General features: G+C 51.7%; 1 protein-coding gene across 3 annotated transcripts in view; it reads right to left on the bottom strand.

The window, feature by feature from the left end:
* Casz1 (castor zinc finger 1) overlaps positions 1–25371 on the bottom strand; it is a 143932-nt gene that overhangs the window by 98854 nt on the left and 19707 nt on the right. For all 3 annotated transcript variants that reach the window (XM_055615185.1, XM_055615187.1, XM_055615186.1), the window contains exon 2: positions 10909–11059. The gene's annotated coding sequence lies outside the window, so the exon portion shown is untranslated. The remainder of the gene's footprint in view (positions 1–10908; positions 11060–25371) is intronic.

Consider the following 25371-nt stretch of genomic DNA (forward strand, 5'->3'; position numbering starts at 1 on the left):
CAGGCTACAATGACAGTTCTTTCTTTTGAGTGACATGTGGCTGGGTGGCTCTAAGGCCACACAGACAAAGCAAGTAACCCCCTGGCTTCTCCTGTCTGATCCCTCCCAGGCAGATGCAAATGTTCAACCATCCTCAAGGTGACAAGCTGCACGGCAGGGAGGCCAACTGGTAGGCTATGCCATTTCACTGGAGCAAGGCAACCTCACACCAGACACCCTAGTCCCGAATCTCTGCCCGGCTCCTGTCCTTGGAGAACACAACGAGCTATACTGAGGTGGGATTGAGAAGAGAGTAGAAGCTGCCCTTGGGAAGGCAATGGGCTGCAGAGGGAGCAGGGGGAATGGATGCTCTCATCTGTCCTATGAATTGATACAATTCAGGGGTGAGCCAGTCCCACAGGTGGGGCTGCCTAAATGGGCTACCTGCCAAATTGTGGCAGAAGCCACAGCCCTGGGTGTTGCAGAGCTGGGGGATGGTGAGGTGGGCCAAGAGTCAGAGACAGCTTAGGAGGCCTCTTGGGGAGCAGCCACCCACCCCCATTCGGTATTTTCTGAGTGTGAAGCTCTTCCACAGGCATTTTAGAGAACACATCCTTGCAACTAAGCAACAACTGTGCCCATTTCACGGAGGGAGGCCACGTATGGAGACCCAAGTATGACGAAGGGACAGCCACACAGCTGCAAAATGGCGGCCCTGCATTGCTACCCAGGGCTGTTAGTCCTAAAGCTGTCTTTCCCTTATCCCTCCCGACTAGTGGCTCCTGTTCTGGGTTCTCTGATGATGGCCAGAATGCACATGCCTTGCTCAGCTGAAGTAGAACATAGATGACAATCACGACTTTGCTGTACCATTCACCAAGCCACACTGTGACAGCCAAGACCTATACAGCCATAGCTTAATAGGAGAAACAGGTGAACCAAGCCTTCCAGTGCTTGGGAGGCAGAGATAGGTGGATCTCAGTGAGTTTAAGGCCAGCCTGGTCTACAGAGAGTTCTGGGACAGCCAGAGATACACTGAGAAACTCTGTCTTGAAAAACAAACAGACAAACAAACAAAAAACAAAACAAAAAAGGAGTTGGGAGAGTCAGGCCCCTGGCAGACAGCAGACGTCCGGCTTATTAACAGGCTGTCCATCTTCCATGAGTGTTCACTAGAGCAACCAGACGGAGGCAGGATGTGACCTCTGCCCTGTCCTCTGGGTGGGACCACACGGAATCTTCACTCTCTCCTCTTCTACTCTCTTTCCTTTATTCCTCCCTACACTGAAAGACTCAGAAAGCCCCATTTCCACTCCAGCCAGGTGTGGGACCAAAACAGTGCCAAACGGGCAGGCGCAGGACAAGAACCTTGTTTCAGTGGAGGAACGAGGGGCTCTAATTTCTTTTCTTACTTTTCTTACAGCTGATTTTGCCTGAGGCTGGAGCAGGGGAGCCCCCGGGACTGAGTTTGCCCCTGCTGTTCAGATATGTTAAGGGTCACCCTGCAGCCATATTTGTTGATTTAAACCCCAACAAGCCAGGGCTAGATGGGCCTCCCTCCGGGAGGGCTCCAGTGGAGACGAGACAGTACTTCAGATTTGTGGGAAGAATACTGACCTTCCAGGCATCACTAGCCACCTTGCGGGTCTGTCTCCCTGCACAGGAGTGTCACACCAATAGAACAGCAGGGTCCCAAAGGCAGGGAGCCTCAGCTAAGAGAAGCCCTGGCATCTCTGTGGTTCAGGAGCCAGGGCTGGCCTCCTCCGAGACAAGTCTCGTCTCTGGGGAGGGTGTACTGAAAGAGGGGCCCCAGCAGCCGTGTGATATAAGCCTTAGCTGATGAGGCCACTTGCTTCCCTGGGCCTCAGGCTTGCCAATTTAGTTTGCCATTTTGAGATGGTTTTGAGTATCCCAGGCTGGGCAAGAATGTGCTATGTAGCTGAGGGTGACCTTGAACTTGAGATTCACCTGCTTCTACCTCTCAAGTGCTAGGACTATGGGCAAACACCACACCACCTGTTTACATGCTGCTGGGAACTGAACCCACAACTTCCTGCATGCTAGGCAACAATTCGCCCAACTGAGCCAGCCCAGGTTGGCAAAATATGCTTTATTTTCTCACTGTGAAATGAAGCTGAACAGGATGCTTCTGTGGATGACTGGAGCTACCACACATGCTCACGGCATGCAGACTACACTAGCTGGGCTAAACCGCTGGGCCTGCGACTCTTTCACAGGCATCATGACTCTAAACAGCCTTCAGAGGACCTTCTTTCAGAAATGAGAGAAGGCTGGTTAGTGGCATTGAAAGCTACATTTTCTAAATTCTTTATCCCTAGAATCAAAATGAGTAAGAAGGAGAAGAGAGATCTGAATAGAAACTGTGAGGTGACTGGCCAGTCTGTGTGAACCCCAGTGACCTAGAGCTGGCCCCATGGACTCCAAGACACACAGATGTGAGCAGAACCAGATGGAAGGTGGTCACGTGACGGGACCTTTCCGGGCCCCATCTTTCGGAGGCTGATCTTTGAGATGAAGCCTATTTATCTAGGGCGGCAAGGGTTAACACAGGGGCTGGGAGAGGCCAGGCAGCACAGAGCACTCCCTGTTTATTAATAAGCTATTTATCACCAGCTTTGCTTTTAATGCCATTTGGGCTTAATGTCGTTAATGAAATATAAATGCCCACGCTAACGATGTCGGTCAGAGGCAGCGCGGGCAGCAGACGGCTCAAGAACCAGGGCCAAACCGCTGGGCACACTGGGGAAGAGGCTGAGAGCTCAGGAAGCGGAAGAGGTTCCCACCAGCTCGGCACCCCCGAGCCCCTTCTGCTCCCACCGCAAGACTCCCAAGCTGGTGGTGCTGGGAAAGGCCGGGAGGAGGCTGCCTGGGGGGGGGGGCTGGCGAGAGAAACCCTTTGAGGGTGAGGATGGCGTTATCTCCTGCAGCCCAGAGAGCTCCCACCTCGGGCACTGCCCTCCTGGCATCAGGCCCCTTGGCTGCTGCAAGCTGGACTTCCACCAGCTGGCGGCAGGCCCTTGTTACTACACTGGGCTCCCTGACCACGGGGAACAGAGCCAGGGTGACAGAGGTCACAAGAGGGAGCAGTTAGGATCCCGTCGAGTTTTCCAATAAAGATTTTCAATTCTGGCACCCAGAATGACATTCTAGGCAGCCCAGCTCTCTGGATGGCCCGCCCTTCCTGAAGCTGGCACAGGGATACTCCAAGGCCATGGGGAAGTCGGCTCCAGAGGTCCGAAGATGGCAGTTTCTGTTCAGAGGCTTCAGACATGGAGGAAGCCCTACATAGCAGGTTTTTTGTCCCTAACTTAACCTTCCCCCACACATAGCCATGGCTGCCACCTCTTTTGAGCTCAGAAGAGAGCTCTTAGCGCCCAATATTAACCCCAGGAACCTCAGGCCTACCCTCAAGAGAAGCCTGAAGCCTGCTCTTAGATAATAGTGTCTTGAGAGTAAGTGACCACAGGACATTGCTTCCAGCCCAGATGCCCCAGTGGGACTTACACACATCTAAGAATCTCATCCTGAACCCAATACAGGATGAGAGACTCCGGCAAGCGGCAGCCTTTCGCCTCCAACCTCTTCTCTCTGGGCAAAAGCAGTGGAAGTCACAGCGACTCCGGCCCCGCCCTGCTTGCAAAGTCCTCGGACAGCTCCCCAAGGAGTGCCACTTCTTTCCTATAAGAACTCCCCCACCCCCACCCCACCCCTGCTTCTCTGGGAGGGGAAGCCCCAAAGCTTCCAGTCCTCTCCAGGAAGGACAGACAGGATGCCCAGGGAAATGTCAATGTCGAATACACAGTGAATACTTTTTCAGTGTAAGTATATCCCAAATATCACATGGAACATGCTTACGCTAAAAATCATTTTTGCCGTTTATCTGAACTTCAAATTTCACTCTCGGTCCTATATCTTAATGGGCTAACGCTGGCAACTCAATCCAGGCTGTTCAGCAGCGACACCTGAGGTGCTAGGGGGCTCTCCAGGATCTCCAGGGGTAGTGGAAGCTTCCACTCATGTCTGCCCATCTTGGGACTCTTCTCCTAACTGTCCCCATTCCCTCCAGTGGTTATTCCTACACTTCCCTGTGCCACTGCTCACCTGTGGTGGGTCCCCTCTGCCTGTACCCCTCAAAGTCACCTCCATGTCCCCAAGGAGCACAGGGCTCGTTCGCCAAGGCTTGGTGGAGCTCAGCTCGGCAGCTAATCCCCTGGGTGTCTCCTGTCAGATTATTAATTAGCTAAAGCGGATCGGCCCTAGAACAACTGCACTTGGGCTCCAGATAAAGCAGGCCAGGGAAACCAGCTGGGGGCTACTTAAAGTGACAAGACCCTGTTTGTAAACTGCTTCCTGGGAGGAGACTGAGGCTAGAGATGGGGCGAGCAGACAGACCCCCCCACACACACATACCCACGTCTGCTCCCAGATGAAAATGCATGGCTGGTGAGATCCTTTGCCCTGGGGACCATGACAGGAGGAGTCGGACAGTTGGGCACACGTCTTAATAAAGAGCGCCCGCCTAATCAGATCATGTGCCTCAGAACTCTTCAGTAAGAGTCTAATTTCACCCGGGAAACTAAGAACGAAACATAATTCTCACTACAGTCTACAAAATATGCAGGATCTTCATGCACCAGCCTCCTGCCTGCCTCCACCAGGCGGGGCTGGGACAGGCTCTTGCCTCTGGGATCTCACGGTTACTATTCCTTCTGACGGGAACTGCTCTCCCCCTAGATACTACTTAGCATAGATGGCTCCCTCACTCCCTTTCTGTCTTCACTTCAGTGACCCTTTCTCCAGAAGTCACACCTAAAATCACATGCCAGCCACCTCCCCCACCCCCTTTCTTCCAGTCTCCAAAGCGGCTTTAATGTTCCCTTTAGCATGTGTGGCCGCTGATACCCATTTGCTTCGTTTATCTCGTTATCATTTGTTTCTCTCCACCCAATGGAAGTTCCAAGAGGACCAGAGGTCTTGACCCTTTCTGTTCACTTCCTTAAATGAGAGGTTCAATAAGGATGAGTAAGTGGATGAAGATCGGAGAAGAATGAGCAAAGGTCAGAGGTCGGGGCTGAACCCTGGTCTAGCCTGTGGTCTCCCATAGCACCCTCTTCCTCCCAGAGACTCTCGGATCTCACCTTTCTTTGGTTTCCGCCCCTATACGCCAGTGCCGCTGCACCTAGGGGCACGCCCCGTCCTGGTCTTCTGACCCCCTTCCCAGCTGGCACCGCTCTGCTTTGCCCAGCGGGCAGGCAGGATGGGCCACTAGTGACGAGAGGCAGCATGAGGACTCACAGCTGCTGCCCGGGCCCAGCTCAACTGTTAGCAACTCCTGGGCTTGGATTGTTTTGACTTGAGTCGGTGAAGCTGAAATATTGAGTCACAACGGCCCTAAACTTCATTACCAGCTCTTAACGCAGATTACTAAGGGAAAAAAAGTTGCTTTTAATTGCTTTTCCCGATTAGCATTTCTGGAGGAGAAAGTAATGTGTAATTATACTCCCCTCCACTCACCTACCTTGGCCATGGGTTCCCTGCAAGGTACAGGGTCAGAAGAGACTCCCATTCCCAAGGAACGAAATCGAGAGAACACCGAGCGAAGGCCTCCACTAGCCTGATGGGAGCGACAGGCAGTCAACTGTGGGTGGCACTCCACAGGAGCCTCAGCTTGGTGCCCCACCTCCATGCTAAACCACCTTCACCTGGGCCAGGGATATACCTGTGTTGATGCTAGAATAAGATAAGACAAGGGCCAGGCATGGTGTGCATGTCTGTGACCCTAGTACATGGGAACCTGAGGCAGGAAAAGCTCAAGTTAGAGGCCAGCCTGGGAGGTAGAGTGAGACCCTACCTCAAAAAAAAAAAAAAAAAACCACACACACACAAAAAGTCTGGCAGTGGTGGAACACCCCTTTAATCCCAGCACTCAGGAGGCGGAGGCAGAGGCAGGTAGATCTCTGTGAGTGTGAAGCCAGCCTGGCCTACATACAGAGTTCCAGGACAACCAAAGCTACGCAGAGAAAGCCTGTCTTGAAAAACAAACAAAAGGAAACAAAGACAAAAATCAGGGCTGGCAAGATAGATCAGCAAGTACAGGTAAACCTGACAACCAGAGTTCAGCCTCTGGGACCTTACACAGGCATCCTGCAAACTGTCCTCTGTCCTCTCCACATGCGCACGCGTGCGCGCGCGCGCGCGCGCAATCACACACACACACACACACACACACACACACACACAAACACAACTGTAAACAAATGCAAAGCCAAAGGAAGCAGGGACAACAGGCGAAACTTGAGGTCTAAAGGAGACAGATGAATCCAGAGCCCTAGCTCCAGACTCCTCTCAGATGTAAAACCTCGAGCATTGGCTCCCGTCAGTACCTTTTCATTGTGGACACTCAGAAGCCTCTGGGTCAAGGTCAGGCAGAGTGTCCATTTCCTGTGGGTCAGTCAACCCTCAGAAGCCCCCAGGTCACGATACGAGAACTACCCTGCTGGATATTTCTAAACCTGGCAGGCACTGCCAGTCTTCCCTTGTTTTCCCCTGGACCAGTGCTAAACAGGATTCTCCACCGGAAGGCAGGAGGCACAAGGGAAACTGGGGAAGAGAGCTGTCAGCAGGTACCTGCATTATCCAGAATGGAAACAGAAAGACCAGTGACTCCTGCTGAACCATCTCTCAGTCACACACCCACTCACCCCAAGGCGGGGTCCCCTAGAGCACCTCCACACCCCGGGGTAGTGGTGACAGACTACCCTACTTCCGCTCACTGGTGCCTCCCTTTGCCCACCCCACCCTCTGCATCCTGCACGGCAGCTGTGTGCTCGGGAGCTGCCAGCCTCCTGTCAGATCAAAGCCTTGGAGGATGCCATTAGAACTGTCCAGTCCAGTTAGAAGTGAAGGTCATGGATCTAGTGCAGACCGAGGAGGTAGAGAGCAGAGGGACCTCCCACGCATGCAGAGACACAGGCGTGTGCACCCAGATACACCCTCCCCTGAGGCAAACAGACACACCCAGGACAACCAGCTGACTCTTCCCTCACAGCCCAGACAGAAGCACCAGCTGTGGGCCTGGGATATCCCCAGCAGCCCCTACCCGCGTCAGCCTGCCCTTCTGCTCAATCCCTCGCTCTCCCTGGAGGTCGGGCCTCCAGAGCTTCCTGGAGGGTTGAGCTGCTGTGCCACATATTGCTTCCCACTTGGGACACCCCTCTACGCCCCCTGCAAGATGTCACCAGCCTGCCCTTCCTGTCACTCCCCCTGGAGGTCAAGCCTCCTGAGCTTTCCTGGAGGGCTGAGCTGGCCCATATGGCTGGGGATACATTGCCAGCACCAGTAAGTACCCATGAGGCCCGGCAGCCCGCAGTGACAGCTTTCCTCTCGCCCAGTCAGACCTTTCTCTTGCCACTGGGATACATGGCAGCATCCAGAGCCGCACAGATGTCAAGGATGGCCTCATCATTACAGCCTCATAGCCAGGGTAGCCTTTGCCAACCTGGCCTATATAGGTAATGCCAGGATACAGAGAAGGAAACCTCAGAAACGAGGAGAGAATCTGGGTTCAAGTCTCCCAGCATGCCTACAATTCACACCTTTCTATGTGGAAAGAATGTTAGGATCCCAGCCAGCCAGGTGGGCTGAGGCCAGGCTGGCCCGGTGTGTCTTAGCTAACCTATTTATCAGCCCTTGGAGACACTTGTCTGAGGATCTGTATGGCCAGGAAAGGGAAAGTCAGCTCTGGTGACACAGATCACGTTTAAAGCCACAGGGAGGGAAACCCAAAGGACATCAAGCCCTGCACCGAACCCATGGTGGAAAGGCACTGTCTTAGAGCAAAGGGACGGTGACTGCAGCACACCTAGCAGCCAGCCTGACTCCAAGATGGCATTCTCTCTCAATATACAGGACATGAACCCACTGAGATCATGGGACACGGGAGAGAGAGGAGACGCAGGCGCATGGGGAGCTCAGCATGTTCCAGGCATCCTGGGGATCCTTTCTTGGTCACCCCATTCACTGGTTAAGTCACGCTAACTCTTCCCCCGGGCACACACAGAGCCTGCTCTCTTCTCAGCCTTGCCACCTTCTCCTCATCTCAGCCATCTTCCTCCTCTGGTGGCCGAAGCCACTGCTCCCCTGACTCCTGGTGTCTCCACTTGCTGCTCCCGTGATGCGCTTTCCCTAGGACACCCTCTTTTGCTGTCTTTTAAAGCAAGCCAGATTACTTTATTCCCCCAGGCATCCCTCCACCTGTCCCTGGCACACAATGTGCTGAACGTTCCGGCCTCCCCAGCCACCAGTGACCAGTCTGGTCACTGAAAGTAGTTAGTTTCCCACCCCCGAGGACCTTTAAATCACACGTGGTCTTTTTCTAGAATATTCTCCTGCCTGCTCTTTGGGTAGCTGTCCCCTTGGCATCTTTAATATCAGCTGCCACCTCCTCAGGGTCTGGCTCTATCACACCCTACCATGTCCCAATTCCCAAGGTCTGGATGGATGGGTGTTGTCACATTTCCTATCAGAAATCTATGGCAGCAGGGGCTTCTCCCTCACGTCGTCCACGGGGAGTGAGCTGCAGACATTACACCCTCTGTGCCAACTGAATACAACCAGATCTTTTGCAAGACCTTCAGGAGTGGGGAAAAAATCTAAGCCTGAGCCAGAGGGGCTCCGTGGCCACACCCTGGTAAGGCATCCCTGCCGTAATGACCACAGTTCTCGGTCGAGTCCGTCTCTGAGAAGGATTGGGTCAATGAGCAGGGACCCAGCCTTGACATTCCCTCTCCGACTCTTCAGAGTTCCCAAGCTTCATTGTCAGAGCTGGAGACAGCCGATGCCAGGATGCAGGAGTCCCTCTGGACCCGCTGAGCCCATACACTGTGCTGGGTTGCTACTCCCAGTGGGCATGGCCCCTGGGAGTCAACAGTGAGTGGAAACTTCAGAAAGGGAAAAATTAATGGGCATGTTTTGCCCAGAGAAAGAAGAAAACAAAAAGCTTATCATGAAGAACGAGGCAGGCATGCATTAGTGCCTTAAAGGGGCTCTGCGGCACGTGAGCAGCCTGCTGGTGGCAGGGCACTAGAAAGCCTTGGGGTGGGGGCTGAGGCTCTTTCCTCCTCAGCATTCTAATCCTCTCAGGAAGCAGAGTCAGGCCGGAAGAGCCTAGGAAGGCAATGAAGTCCATATTCAGGGCTGAAGAGCTGGCTCAGTAGCTAAGAGCATCTGTCACTCTTGCTGAGGACACAGGTTTGATTCCCAGCACCCAAGCAGCAGTTCAGAACCATGCGTAGCTCCAGTCTCAGGGCATCTGACACCCTGTCTGACTTCAGAGGACACTAGGCACACACACGATGCAAGTATACACTCAAACACATAAAATAATAATAACAATCTTTTTTCTAATAAAAAAAAAAGTCAAGATGTTAGCATCAGACCCAAAGGAGACATTGGGGCAGCGGACTCTCCACACAGGCTTTCTCAGGCAATAGTCTCGACACCCCCGATGCTACTGCGGGACAGGACAGCAGCAACACACCTTGAAGACAGACAGACTGAGGCCAGAGCATGATCACATTAGACACCAGAAAGGAGGATCTCAGCCACTTTAGAGACCAAAGGCTACATCTGCATCTCATTTAAAAGTTCCTGGGCTACATTCGGGGTTTCGGCTGGTTCCCAAGGAACCACGGCCTGAAATGAAGTTAAGTTGCAGCCTTGGGGACCTTGTAAACCCCTAATGAATGGCAAGATGCTCAGCTCTCCCAGTGCTTCCTAACCTCGGAGTTTAGAGTCCAGAGTTACGCGCTGGGTGGCACACACCTTTAATCACAGTACTTGAGAGGCAAAAGGCAGGTGGCTGTCTGAGTTCAAGGCCAGCCTGGTCTACAGAGTGAGTTCCAGGACAGGAAACCTTGTCACAAACAAACAAACAAACAAGTTATAGAGCCAGACCACGGAGAGAAGGGAAGGACCCTCCTGCCAGGTGCCCATGGAGGGGAGCATAGGTGGAGAAGCCAGAGATGCTGACAGTCCTTTGGCACATGTAGGACGAGAGGCCCCCGGTCTTGCCCTCCCCAGACAGTCAGTCTTGATCCCCTCCTCCCCAGGCTCCTTTCTAAGGCCATGCCCATCAATGGTGTGAACGCCTCTTCTCTGGGCTGGTTTTTGGTTTGGGGGTGTGCGTGTTATTTTGTTTTGCTTTTTTTTTTTTTTTAAGAATACTGCTAATGACCAATATGCCACCAAGAACTGCTGTGTCTGATACCGATATCCGCAGTCAGATAGGACAGTACAGCTATAGGCACTTTGTGGCTGGCTAAGTGATTTGCCATAGATGAGGGGATGTTTTCATGCCTGGATCAAAGGCACCCATACCTTATCCACTAAAAAACATCCAGCCTGGGCTGGAGATAGCCCTGACAGGTCATTCCCAGGCCAGCTCCTTCCACAAACTCAGAGCAGAGCAGCCTGTGAGACTTTCTGTGTGCACACCAGCTGGCGTGCACAGAACAGCCACACCCTGCTGTCCCCAAGCGAAATTCAGAGTGACCTAACACTTTGATCTTGGAGTAGCATCAGATGGGGTATTTGCCCACTGCTGTACCCTTCAAGGTCATATCCCTAAGATCACTGGAAGTGCTCTTTAAGGTCAGTTGTACCAACCTCTTTATTTCATGGGTGAAGAAGCCAAGACCCGGAGGTGTGCAAGAAATAAGTTTGATGGCAAAGCCAAGGCTGACATGCAGGTGTCCTGCTCTCGGCTCCATGTGACTTTTCCCCCCTATCTATGGTATATGAGCTCCTGGGGCACAGTCCAGTGACAGAGGTGTCTAAGGACCCAAAGCGGCAACCCTCCAACTAGCCAGCCCACACTTCCCAGAGCATCTTGGGAACCAGGGAAGGTACCTTTGCGTTCCAAGAGGCCAGGGTCCGAAGTCATTCCAATGCACGCTGGGCAGCTTTGGGGTCCCCCAGGGAAGGAGGAGTGGGTGGCTGAGGCAGTCGGAGGGCAGGTGGGGTTGAGAGGGTCCGCCTTCTGTCAGCAAGGTCTGTGTGCCTGCCAAGAGGAGAGAGGGAAACGGATTAAGTTTCTGGGCTGGCAAGATGGTTTAGCTGATAAAGGCACTTGCCGCCAAATCTGATGACCTGTGATCAATTCCTGGGTCACACATGGTGGAAGGAGAGAACCGATTCTCACAAGTCATCCTCTGAGCTCCACACTTGCACCATGGCATATGTGCCCAAGTGTGCGTGCGTGTGTGCGTGCGTGTGTGTGTGTGTGTGTGTGTGTGTGTGTGTGTACACATACATACACACAAGGCAGTAAATAGAATTTTAAATATTTTAAAGGTGGTTAGATCACAGCTGGAACCCACCAAGCTACCATACACAGAGGACAATGGGAAAGTGCCAGCTCCCTGTGTGGTGACCAGCAGGAGCTTCTTGGACCTGCCTTGCCAATCAGCAGGTGGCATTGCCATGGTGCGTGCCACCTCGACTCTGCAGCCACTGTGCCCTTTGCACAATTATTAGCCAATTGCTATGAAGTGTCATACCTAATAAAAGAATCAAGCATGGGGAAACAATAGTAGGCCAATCGGGTGCCAGCCTGGGTAACAACGGAGGGATCACACCCAAGGCTTGGCACCTGGGGTCAAAGGTCAGCCTGAGAATGGCTCAACTCAACACTGGCAACAGATCAGACCCACACAACAGAAACAGCCAGTGCTGGGTTCCTAGCCCCCTGCTCTTTCCAGGTTTCCACTGGGCGAGCTCCTGGCTGTTCCTGGACCCCCTGTGCTGCCTTATGGGAGTCTAAAGACAGAATCGACAGGTGTCTCTCCAGCTACCCAGGAGGGTAAATTTGATTTCTTCTCCATTTCCCCCTCTGCTCTGCTATGGCTCTATTCCATCTCACAGACAGGAAAGAGGGTGTGAACACACCCTCAAAGGAGGCTGCTGGGAGAGCCTCCTTTGTGATAGGTGCCGGGCCAAAAACAGTGGCCTAAAGAAAGTTGGAGCCCTACTACCGGCAACCTTTGTGTCAATTTAAGCAAATATTGTGGCGTTTCCATGGTGACTCCTGTTTTGAATATCCACTTCGCTCACTTTTTTAAAGGGCTTTTCCTGTTTGCATTTCAACTTGAAACCTGTAAATATTTTCAGCCTTTTTAGGAAAAATAAAAAAGAAAGAGCCCAATGTGCGTGCAAATACAAGTACACAAACAAGCACCCAGCTCCTCAGGCATGGTAGTCAGGCCTTGAAGACATAAGGGTGTGGGGCATGGAACCCCGAGGGTGTTCTCATTATCCACTCTTCTAGCCATCCTGCATCTAGAACTGACACTGAAATCCGGGGCCTCCTGGCCTCCTTTTTTGGGGTTGGCAGCATCCCATACCTAGTGGCCCTGTGTTACCCAAGTGGCTCATTCTTTCCCATATGGTCTTGCATGGACCAGCAACAGCCTGGTTAGTTTTCTAACTTAACCCAGGCATCAAAGTCTCCCCACGGGGGGTGGGTGTCTCCCCAAGGCTTGTGGGCCCCTTCCTCTCTTGACTCCCAAGGCTGGGCTGAGCTGAACAGAGCCGGCTCTTTGAAGGCCAGCTTCAGCACCAGGTCCTTCTCTCCTGGGGTACTAATGTTTCAGGACCGGCTTCCCTAGGGAAAGCTGGGATGGAAGATGCCAGGGAGCAAGGGGCGGATTCGCCTGGCTCCCATCCCACCCTTCAGCACCACACAGGGTTAACAGAGTGTTTCCTGGTTTCCATGGATTCCCGCCAGGCCCCTAATGTGAGTTTCGTGTGATTTGGGGGAAGTGGATTTCCTTTGTTTTCCAGTTTGGGAATATTTTTTTTTCTTTAAAAAAGAGGAAAAAACACTTTAATGGGAATTTCAGGGCCACTGGGAGACTCACTCCTTTGGGTTCTGAAACTCTCTTGCTTATTGGTACAGAATTTCCTAAAGCCCAAAGGCAGCCTTTGGCCCTGGCTAAAAACATGGCTGTGGGCCAGAGGAAAGGATGCCTTGGACCATAGAGAGCTTGCACCACAGACCACCCTCCTGTGGGGATCTCTACCTAGTATCCTATAAAAATCCACCACTGGAGCTGACACACACCCCTTCCCGCTTCACACTGGGGCACTCACACTTGCCCAGACAAGAGGTCGAGAGAAGCATGTACCTCCCAGTCTCCTAGAAGGATCCAGAAGACAACAGTGCAACCATATGCTAGAGGTGCCCCAGAGTCTCCTGCTCTGGTCAAGAAGGGTTCCAGTTAGAAGGGAAGAGGTAACTCCAGACCCCAGAGGGCCATTGTCTCCTCCAGACCATGGGTGGGGGGTGGGGGCCTGACCAGGAGAGAAGGACTGAATAAAGGGTGTGACTAAGCCACCTCCTCCTCAATTTTCCCCATTCCTGCCATCCCTGCCCAGCCTTGCTGGGGTGGCATGACCTTGTTCCAAGGCTCCTCAACCAAGTGGCCTGACCCATTTACCAAACCAAGGCCCCAAAGCCTTTCAAGCACTGTGGCCCTCCCACGCCACACGCCCCAGGGCTGAGGCACAGGTCTCAGTCAGTATGTGCAGAGCCTAAAGGTTCTCTAACCAGCTGGCCCAAACGAAGAGGTGAGAAGCCAAAGACAGTGACAGACATAACCCTGGGAGGGAGATCCAAAACCAGCGGACTGAGGCCAAGGTCTGCCATTTAAGCCTAAGACGGCCCTCCCTGGAGCCAGCTAATCGCCTAAATGCTTGGGATCCTCACAAGACTGGAAGGGCAAGGAAGAAAATGACAGGCATCATCTTTCCTCCCACCCAACAGGCTCAAGTCAGCAAGGATGGCAAGCAGACTCCAGAGCTGCCCCAAATCATAACTACCCTCTTCTTTTAAGAACCTTCCAGAACCTCTCCCAAGAGGGCTCATATGCCATTCTGCTCCACTCTCCATGTATCCTTCCTCACGACACTAAATCCCATGCAGAACTGGAGTAATTTGTTCACAGGCCTGTCTCCACCATTGGATTCTTAACTCCTCAAGGGCAAAGCCCAGGTCTTAATTATCTCCGAGTCTCCGGCACTTAGCACAACAGCTGGCCCACGGTGGGCGGCGTAAGTGTTGGTGGAGCTGAACTAGTCCCTGATTTCATGTCACACTCAAGCTGAGCCCGATGTGGCTTCCCCCTCTCACCCAGCGGAATGGCTTCGTTGGCCACTTTCATACTCCAGTCTGCTCGGCTCCCCTGAGCCCCAACCTGCCTGTTGGTCTCTCCTCCACGAACCCATCGAATCCACCATGTGCAGGTTCCAAGGGACTTTTGCTTACTTGAGCCTTTTGCAACTGACCTCCCCCTAAAAGATTGAGCACCTGCTATGTGCCAGGTGAGAAGAGGGCACAGTGGGTGAGTGTTTTTTGCCCTCTGCCAGTCGGCTCACATGAGGATGGACAGTATTAGCTAACTAGATGAATTTGACAAGCCCCGTGCCAAGTGTTCTACACATGTTCACGATGAATCTTTATAGCACAAAGGCAGGAACAGTATGGGCCCCATGGATAGATTAGAGAGAGCAAGAACAGAGATATGAATTGACCAGCCAAAGGTCACATGGCTCACAGGTACGGAAGCTGGTGACCCCCCAAAAGTTCTCCCGAAACCCCTCCCTGTGTGATCACTGCTCACCCTTGCCCAGGGTTTGTGCCCTCTTGCCTCTCACCTCGCCCGGCCTGGAAACAGGTCTCCAGCAACACACCAGGACTGCCTGAAAGCATTTGGACCTTGCAGCCAAAGGCAATGTCTGTGCTCAGGTGTTCTGGCCAGGCTTAAAAGTGGGAGGAAGGGCAGACCTCTGAACGCACACCAGACAAGCAGGAGGGACACCCAAATCTACCTGGTGAACGGGCTTTCAGCTAGCGCCCTACCCGTGACTGTGTCTGGTGACAGCCAGGACCATGCTGTCTCAGGAGGTCCTGTGAGAATGGGACAGCTTCTGCTCCTCCCCAGATAGGGGTCCACTGATGTTTTTCCTCCACAGAGAGGCAGAAAATCCCCATGTTAGGACGTCCTACCATAATGAACACCTGCCTCTGAGGCGTGGGCTTGGGGAGCAGGGTTAGGGTACCCTTGGTTTTTATCTTAGGTGAGTGTGTGCACCACAGGGAGGGAGGCACCGGAGTCTCTTCAAAGGAGAGACTACGCGGAGATGGCAGGGAGAGATCCACACGAGCCAGGAGAGATGGTAGAGGATCCTGGGGTGGGGAGCGGACAGAGCGCTAATGAACAGATTTCACAAGCCACCCGGAGTGAAAACAAAAACACAGACGTGCGTATTGCCCAACTTCAGGGTTGTATGGAAAAGAAGAAAAAAAAAACACAATAAAAAAATCCACATCTTAAATACAAAAATCCTACATGATGTGTTGCGGCATGAAAGTGTTTTCCACTGCATTTTTCCTCTGTGATCTCACACAGCCTACGACGGGGACGCCCAGCAGGGTCGGGATTTGACGGTATACACTCAGAGCAAACACACACACAATTAACCAAAACAAGGGCAGTAAATATTCAAATCACGCCAAACTGGCATCTTGCGGCTTCGCGTGACCTCTGGAGCTGGCTGCATTGGCTCTGAGAGGGGGCCTTTTAGTTGTTAGGGGGTGAGATTAGATGAGACAAGGACACAGTTCAAATAAAAGGAACCAGAACTCCAAAAGCCTAGCTCCCACCCAGCCCATTCCGTGGCTCTTTCTACCTTTAAGGGGCTACCCTGCTGTGAAAAGGGGATGGGCCAGGGGCCCACACATCACACACCCCTTCCCTCCAAACCCTTCACGCTACTGTTACTGTGTGTCTCCTTTTTGTCTCGCCCTCCCCCCTTTTAATTGTTGGATGAATTTACAGAGCGCTGTGCCAAAAACAATCAACTCTAGGGAACAGAGTTATACAAAAAAGGGTGTGTCGCCAGAGGGAGACGGCTATCCATGGAAACCACCAGCTTTCACAGAAGCCTAGGTGAAGCCTGGGTGAGGTGGACCAGGTGGAGGTGTGGAGAAGTCTGCTCCTTTCAGAGCACGGCCTGAGGAAAGGCTGGAGTGGCTGACAAACCAAGGTAGCCAGATTCAGTGTGGAGAGTCGGGAAGTCAAGTCAACCAGACAGCATGTCAAAGGCGTGCTTGTGTGTGTGTGTGCGCGCGCGCGCGCGCGCGCGCGCGCACGCGTACACGCATACCACTTTGCCAGGCCACTGGGCAACAGGCCACAAGGGCTAAGGGCACAAGCCTTAGAACCAGATTGCCCAGGTATGAATCCACTGACACTGACACCCCTGACACCCCTGAACTGTGTGGCGCTGGAAAAAATTACTTTGCCCTCTCAGTTTCTCAGTTTCATAAAATGGAGATACTAAGAGTTACTCCTGAAACTAGGCACAGAGACTTCATCCTTTATTATGGTTAAAATCCCAAGAAAAATACCCAGCACATGGAATAGCAGATAAGTCACACAGAGAAGCAGTGGGCGAGAGGGCTCTTAGACCCTGCTACAATAAGGGAGAAAATAATGGTTCATATGACTATACACTGTGTACTTGGGATTTTAAAACCCCTTCATATGCAACCATCCTGAGGACTCGGTGAGGTAGACATTAATCTCCTCTGCAGAGTTGAAAACCTAAGAAGAGTGGGACACACCCAAGGTCACACACAAGTGGAAGCATTTGAATCCAGAGCTACTGGGCAAGAGAAGGCTGAGGTGAGGGGTGAGAGGGCAAGCAAGGGGCGGAGGCTCAGGAGCACTAGAGGCTCCAACCTGACTTGGTTGGAGATGCAGAGTAGGCCAGGATTCTCTTCCCAGGGGACAAAATAAAGAACTCCTCTGTGCCAGTGACTGATGGCAGAAGGAGCCGGGGAAGACATTCTGCAGGAGTTCCTGCTGAGCAGTGCTGGCCACATCAGACCAGCGAGACCCTCTGAACCCTCTCTCTGCCCAGCTGGCATCTCCAGGATCAGGAGCTCACTGGAGGGAAAAGGATAAGAGTGTGGGCTCCCTGACTCCCTGCAATGGAGCCAGACGGTCTGGGAAAGGTCCTGCTTCCAAGTTGGAGTCCTTTGGAGAACCTAAGTTTCAGGAAGGACAGGGCATAGGCAAGGGGGTCTAAAGGGGCCTAGGTCTTCCCCATTGACCAGCATGCCCGGGGAGTCCTGCAAGCCAAATTGGAGGCACAAGCTGTCTGCCTTGAAAGGTTTTGTTCTCATCCTAGTTGAAGACCAGGCTTGGTGGCTCAGCCTTTCTGCCATCGACCACCCAAACTCATTCAGATATTTCCTCTCTCACTTGCTTTTATAAAAAAAAATTTAATGTTCTCTATAATTCATCCATCCCAGAAGATAATCGATAGAGCCCGTAATGAAAATCTGAGCCATATTTTATGATCCGCTGCAAGCAGAAAGGGCCACATCAGCAGGTCCGTTTTTGGCTCTCCCTATCTGTCTTGCCTGCTGCCCGGGATTACTTACTGGCCCTGCTGGCCCTGCCCACAGCCCTCCACCCAGAGCTCACACAAGCGGGGCCACGACCCTAGCATCACCCTACTGCTCACTCAGGCAAAGGACAGTCACAGCCTTCCTGGGGTGGCCCCCAAGTTGGAGACTCAGCACCCCTCCCCTGGGAGCTCACAACACTTTCATTCCCTGTCCTTCTGGAAGTCCCTGATTTTTCACTAGGTGGCATTTTTCCCACCAAGAGAGACTGTCCGGACAGGGAGATGACTTCCTTGGTGAAGTACGTGCTGTGTAAGCACGGTGACCTGAGTTCAGACACAGCACTAAAGCCCAGGTATGGCGGTGTGTATGTGCAACTCCAGCTCTGGGGCGGGGGTGGGGAGCCGGGGGTGGGGAGGCGGAGGGGGTGTGTGGAGACAGGCCAGTCTAGCTAATCTGTGAGCTCTAGTCTCAGTGAAAGACCCTTTCTCAAAAATTAAGGAAAGCAAAAGGGAAAGGCACCCTCTAGTCTACACACACACACACACACACACACACTAGAAAATGGAAAGAGGGGGGAGGGGAAGCGGGGGTAAAGGAGAAGGGAGACAGGCTGCCTCTCTTTATCCTGGGCTCTAAATTATACCTTGGGCCTTCTGGTCAGTAAAGGGTAGACCATTTTCGTTTATTTTTACTCCTTCCAGCAGGTCCTTCATGCCCTTCCTGTCTCCCACCCTGTGAGGTGAAACAGTGGACAAGCCAGTGAGAAGGAAGCACGGGACACTGACGAGAGCCCTTGGACTCTTGTCCTGGCCCCTCCTTCTTGGAAGCCAATCAGGAGGCCACCTGGTCTTCCCAGAATCCCTCACTACCTTTCACCAATCAGAGAACAACACAGGGTAAGTGTTAGGAAGAGGTGACTCCGGCAGAACTAATCAAAGTCCAGAGAGTCCAGAGAGGGGAGGGAAGAGAGAGCAGAGAGCTCAAACCAATACGAAGAAAGGCCTTCAGCCATATGATGGAGTACTACACAGCCAGTAGAACAATCTTTACAAAGTGAGTCCGGGACAGCAGGGCTATAAAGAGGAAACCCTGTCTCAAAACAACAAATCCAACCCCCCTCCCCACAATAAAAAAAACCCAACAAACAAACCAAACCCCTAGATTTGGTGAAAAAGTTTGAATAGCACTGTTTTGATGGCTGCCTAGCAGAACTTCCGGTGCTGTCCAATATGGCAGTCTCTGGACACCGGGAGACTGTGTGGCTACCAAGCATTTGCAATAGGGTGAATATGACTAAGGAACTAAATTTTTAATTTTATTTAACTTTAATTAATTTACATTTAAATAGCCACATGCGACTAGAGAGTAACTGTATTGAACAAGACAGGTTTAGAGGAATAATCTCATTGATGTAAAAATAGCTTTTCTTAATAAAAAATTAAAAACCCCTTTATCCCAATGCAACAGGAATAACCATTATTAACTATAATAATGGTTAATATTTAAGTGTGCTGCAGCACGCCGGGCTCAGTGTTAACTATTTCCGATGGGTTGTCACAGAGACTCTTAACCAACTAAGTTCATGGTTACCACCACTCCCAGTTTATAGATGAGAAAACTGAGGCTCAGGAACGCCACATCATTTTCCCAGGGCACACTGCTGTGGCTCAGCGGAGGGCTGGCACTTCCCTGAAACGCTTTTATCTATACCCTGCCTGGTTTTAAATTATTTTCTTTATATTTAATTTTTTTATACTTACTCATAAGCTGGAGAAAAAAACATTTTTAAGGATTTATTTTTATTTTATGTGTATGAGTGTTTGTCCTTTCTGTATGTATGTGAGCTAACCAGGTTTGCCTGGCACCCAAGAAGAGGATGACAGATCCCCTGGAACTAGAGTTACAGACCATTGTGAGCTGCCATGTGGGAACTGAGAACCAAACCCCAGTCCTCCGCAAGAGCAGACAGTGCCTTAACCACTGAACCATCTCTCCAGCTCCCCAAAATGTTTGTTTGTTTGTTTGTTTGTTTGTTTGTTTGTTTTTCAAGACAGGGTTTCTCTATGTTGTCCTGGGTGTCCTGGAACTCATTCTGTAAAGCAGGCTGGCCTTGAACTCAGAGATCCACTTGCCTCTGCCTCCCAAGTGCTGGGATTAATGATGTGCGCCACCGCCACCCAATTCCAAATATATATATATATTTTAAAGACACCCTAAAGGGAAGTGATTCTCTTTCACTAGGAGCAAAAGATGTAAAGAAATTACTGGAGCCCCTGGCTAGTAACTCAGCTGCCATATAGAGAAAGAAACTGGCCTTGACACTCTGTGTCTCCCATGTCCTGTGTCAAGAAGGGCCAACACCTTCAGTGATGCTGGCCTGACACACACACACACACACACACACACACACACACACACACACACACACGTGCGCACCGACCACCAAGCACCAGCTTTCTCCTCAGGCCTCTGGTCAGTTCAGAGCAGGTTCTTAGCACTTTGGAGATCCCAGATAGGTCCCTATCTCAAAGGAGGTAGGGAGTGGGGGTGGAGTGGTGAGGGTGGGCAGGGGGCTGACTGGGAAAGCCTGCATCCATGCCTCACTTTGGACCCTGACTTCCCACCTCCTCTTGCAGAAACCAAAGTTTTCATGGGAGTCAGGAAAACAGGGCCAGCCCCAGGCTGGGACCACAACAGCTCTGAGGCAAGGGCATGGACAGACTTATTTTTTCTAAGAGGGACAGCCACTATTCCCAGTCACCTGCCTACTCTCGGGCTTAGTTCAGAATGAGGGGAACAAAGAAAATCCCTCGCAGAGTCCGGGATGGAAGCACACAGCCCAGACCACTGAGCCAAGAGTGAAAACAGACACAGGGGGATACCAGCTGTGTTTTCCCCCAGGGCATCAACCTAGGGGCAGGGGACACTATGTGACAGGCCCACCTCGTCTGGATTTTATTTTGGCTTCCCCCTCCCTGAGATACACAGATTGGTGCTTGCGTGTGTCTGTGCGTGCATGCGGTATGTGTGTGTGTGTGTGTGTGTGTGTAAATGACCTTACTTAGAAGTTGCTATTGCTGTGTACTTCTGGTGCCTGCTGACTGCAGTTCTCTGTCATCCCCAGTCTACCCTAAGTTCCCCTTGAACTCATGTATTTAGTCTGGTGGGCCAGTTTCAGGTGCTTCTAGTTTATCAAATAATCAGCCCTGTGAGGTACATTGGGTGTTTCCAGAAATTACATCACAAAAAATCATGCAATTAAAGTGTGAGGGGGGGGAACAGAGCTGTTGCTTAATTTCGTATTTTAATTAGCGACTTATTGTAAACTTTTAAAATGGAGGCGCCTAAGCAAAGCCAGTAAACAAGTTTTTCTAATGAATTAATTCACCTCCTTCCTCCTCCTCTTCACCAACTCGAAACCATCACTCTCTGGACTGGCACTGTCCCCTCTTTTGTCTTCTTTACCACATCTTGATCTTTGCTCACCAGCACATGCTCCAAATAAAATTAGGAAGTTTAGTACCATGGGGGCCCAAGGGAGCCCAGCCAATAGGTTAATAGCCTTGACCTTGAAGGAGTTGACCATGGACCTAGCCTGAAGGTGAATGTCTCTTCATAACTGACTCTCAGGGGACTCCTGTATTCCTCTCAGGGCACAAATCTCAAAAGGGAACAGAGAGGAAAGCTGGCAACAGTGATGACTGAGGCAAGACTGGGAAGGTGGAGCCATGTGGCACCTGGAGACGAGCAGTGAGGTGAAGAAACCTAGAGAGAGGGAGGCTGAGCTGCTGGGAAACCCAAGAGCCTTCTGTCTTCCGGGATTGGAGTGGGGGTTGGCGGGGATGGGGCTGGGGGAGAAGCCATCTTTGGCCACGGAGAAATGCTGAAACTAGAAGATTCTGTCTAGGTCAGTTCAGAGAAATGATTCAGAGGGAATCCAGGCACACCCCACCACTACTCAGGGGTCTCTGGGCTTTCCCTTCTCAGACCTCCCAGCTTAGGAAGTAAGCTTGGGAGCCTCTTGCAGCCCTGCTCCAGGAATCGAACAGTTTAGGGGACAGCAGAGCCTTCCATCTTCCGTTGCACACCAAGAGGGGGCACAGGGTGTTTCAGCGTCCCTGCTCACCGGGAGCAATGCGAAGTCTCCTATTACCCCAGGGGCTTGGCCAGATTAAGGAGGGCATGGTGAGCTGAAGCATGCCTCCTCCCTGGCACTGGCACCCCCAAACCAACATCGAGACACCAGTGAGGATCAGCTATGCTCTAGGTACCTAGACCCGGTCAGGGCATTTGATGTCCCAACCAAACCCCACTTTGGCCACTGTGCTTTGGGCCTGAAGAACAGCAATGAGAAGCTCAGAGGGGTGTTATTCACCTCCTCCCTCACCCATCATCCATCTCAAACTCTTTAAACTGGACCCTCTTGCCTGACACATCACATTCCCAGTGTGGCCTTGTGATCACAGTGGTGAGGGGGCTGAGACTCATCCAGACCCCTACTAAGATTCCCAAAGAAAGGAAGGAAGGGCGGAAGGAAGAACCAAAGAGAGGAAGGGAATGGACCCCATGCCATTGCACACCGTTTAGGAACCCAGACCAAACCCAACAGTAGATCCTGCTGGGTTGAGCTTCAATCATAAAGCAAAGCTCCCATCAAACACTGGCTGGGCATGGATGTACCCCAAGATTAGGGATTTGGAAGCCCATCTGAGGAAGCTGGCCCTGGGAAGACAGCAACAGGATTTAACACCTTATCCTGGCTGTCTGGTAAACACCCTGAGCTTCGCTACACTCCACTAGGCAGCTGGGGCTCCTCAGGTGTGCAGGCGACGATGGGCAGGTAGAGACAGCCGTAGGCAGAGACAGGAAGGGGGGAGAAGGGGCCGAGGGGTGGAGGTTGGGTGGGGCTGGCCTGGGAGGACGGGACGGGAGGCAGCAAAGCCAGACAGTCCAGGAGACAGCTGACAGGTGCAGGAAAGGGGGGCGGTGAGTCAGGGGGCTAGAATAGTGGGGCACAATGCTGCTATTCCTGGCAGGGAGGAAGAGGTAGCTGAGTGGCATGAGAGGAAGGGTAGAGTTTTTTGGGTAAAAGATCTCAGAGCCTAACCTGCTCATCTTCAGATTAAAGTAGAAACTAGGATAGCCTGGGCACTGACCAGAGGCTCCCCAAATCACACAAATCAGGGCTTACTGTGACCAGGTAGAATTGTTGGCTGGTGTCCCCCAGGACACCTGTCCTCAGTGCACACATAGGTACCTCAGGGCCCAAAGTCAATTCAACTAGAGGGTGCTGACACATGTTAAGAAGAGGGATGTGGGGTACCAGCACTGAAGCTGATGAGAGGGTCCTCACATTTCCAGAAGCAGCTTGGAGACAGTTAAGAGTAGATAGGTAGAAAAGAGGTGCCTGGGGGTCCTGGGCATTCTCAGGAAAGACCACCATAGCTCTGACCCAAATCCAGAGCCAAGTGAAGAGATTTGACAAATGCCTATGCGCAGGCCAGGCACTCCAGTGCCACCTGCGCCATCAGGCCCAGCAGGGCACCCCACTAATCCTCTTTCCTCTTTCTGTCTGTTCCCTGAGTAATTACAGTTTTGGGTTGAAATCTCCTTGGAGTGTAACCCCCTGCCTGATGCCCTGTCTAAATCCCTGGGTACACAGCAGGGCATCTCCCTGTGTCAAAAAGCTATAGACCATTTCCACAGCCAAACGATACACCCTCGCTTTTAAATCTCCTCCCTGCCTGCTCCTTTTGGCAATACTCTTCCTGCCCTGGCCTTGGCTATGCGGACCCTGTCTATGGCCCTTGGCTGTCAGCTCAGGGCCTCCCAAGTATGGTGGTGTGGAGAGGAGGAGGTTCCTGGCTTACTACAGGCCTTGTCTCCTGCACATTCTAAACCCTCTGATCCCTAGATATCCAGTCACAGTTTCTTCATCTGCAAGAAGCCTGAAGATGCCCTGGCAGAGAGGTTTTCTGCGCTGTTGTCCCCGTGGGAGTGCCAGCCCTGCAACCGGAGGTTACCTGACCCTTAGAGGTAGCCCACCACCTGAGTCAGTGTGAGTACTCTCTGCTCCAGATATAGTCCTGCAGATTAGCCACCAGGAGAAGCCACAGGCCTGGCATGTTCTGCCCTTCTTGTCCCCAATGCCAATTCTGCAGTCAAGCAGTCAAGACCATCCTTAAGGGTTTTCTGCAGCAATTTCTCCAATTTCTTTGACAGATCCCTCCAGTCTCTTCCGTTCTGATCTAGACAATGTCAACACCGAATCTTCTCCTTAACTGCATTTACCTTTGAAAGTATGCATATATACACACACCCAAGAATATACTAGAACACACAGAGAGAGAAAGAGAGACAGAGACAGACAGAGGGAGGCGGTTATGGCTGAAAACAAGCAAATCAACTCACTGTTTCGACTGCACCAGGCAGATGTCCAGAAAACCCTGGGCAATACACCCTACTGACTCTGCCAGACACTAGAACACTTGTTCGGTTCCCTGCCTTTTGGAAGTGGGTCCCCAATGCATCCCTTTGGGCCATTGCTGCTGATAATTTTTCAGAGATAAATAAACCGGTTTGGATAAAACAAGATCCAACCTGAAATCTTCACCCAAAACTCAAGAAGAATCTCACCTACCACCCATTTCCTTTCTTTCCCTCTCTACCTACCTTTAGCTCCATGAAATCCAGGATTATTGACTTAAAAAAATTTTTATTTTATAGACTCCACCACACCTAGGTCTGGCTAGTCATTTGTCCCTCCTTGAAAGGATGCTGGCTCACTGAGAAGGCCTTATTCCGCTTTCTCAAAAGAAAAGAGCAAGGAAGGACAGATATGCCTGTCAACCTGTCTGGTTGGCTTAAGCCTGTGGTTTCTCTGGTTGCTTTTAGGTTCCAAGTTCCAATGGTTCCTCTCCTTCAAACCTGTAGTCTCTTCCTGGAGGGTGAGTGTGGTCTGGACAACTGGTCTACCTGTCATGTCTAGCCCAAACAGAAGTTGCTCAGCTCCCCTGGGGGTTTACCAGGCTAATACAGGCCAATGTCAGGACAGGAAGAAGGCCAAAGGACCAAGAGAAAAAATAAAGATCTGAAATCCATGGTCACATAGGTTTCTCTACCAACTAACTCAAGTGTGTGATGTACCCGCCTACACCTACAGTTCTTCATGCCTGGCACTCCCTCACCCACCACCCTGTCCCACCCAGTCAGGCACCTGACTGGCTTCAGCCTTTCCAAAGAGTATTCTTTCCTTTCTGCCCTCAGCTAGCCTGGAACCTCTGCCAGGGCTCCCGCCTCCAAAATCCTCATCAGTGGGGTCTACACGGTCCCTGTAGCTAATTTACACGCGTCAGGATTTAAAATAGCTGAGGCATAAATGAAAAGTCCAATTTCTTCAAATTTGCATTGTAAAACCATCCTTCAACTTCCTTGAAATAAATTTTACTATTTTATTAGTGCAAACAAAATGGTAATAAAACACTAATACAGCGTCTTGTATCCAGGGGAAGAGCTAAAATTAACACAGAGCGAGCACTGTTTGCTCTTACATTCAATTACCTTTTTACTTGAGATTTACACTCTCAGCCCCTTCATCTCCATAGCAGTGGCTTCAGAATCATTCCTCCCAGGCTCTGCCCTTCCAGAGCCCCCACAGCTGGAAGCCAGGCCTCCCGCCCAGATGGCGCTCACCCTGGGCATGGAGCCTGCCCCTTTCTCCACAGCTGCCACTTGTCACAAGGTCCCTCTCCTCTCCCCTGCTCATAATTTTCTCACGTCTCAGCCTCTTGGTACAAGGCAAGCTCAAATCAAAGGGCTCTGACCCGAGGCACAGGCAGACACATGGTTATCAATGAGACGTGCACAGGGCACGGGCCAGGGGCATTGCCCGCCGA

The sequence above is a fragment of the Psammomys obesus genome, unplaced genomic scaffold (genome assembly GCF_907164565.1).
Source record: "Psammomys obesus unplaced genomic scaffold, mPsaObe1.curated_primary_1811, whole genome shotgun sequence".
NCBI lineage: Eukaryota > Metazoa > Chordata > Mammalia > Rodentia > Muridae > Psammomys > Psammomys obesus.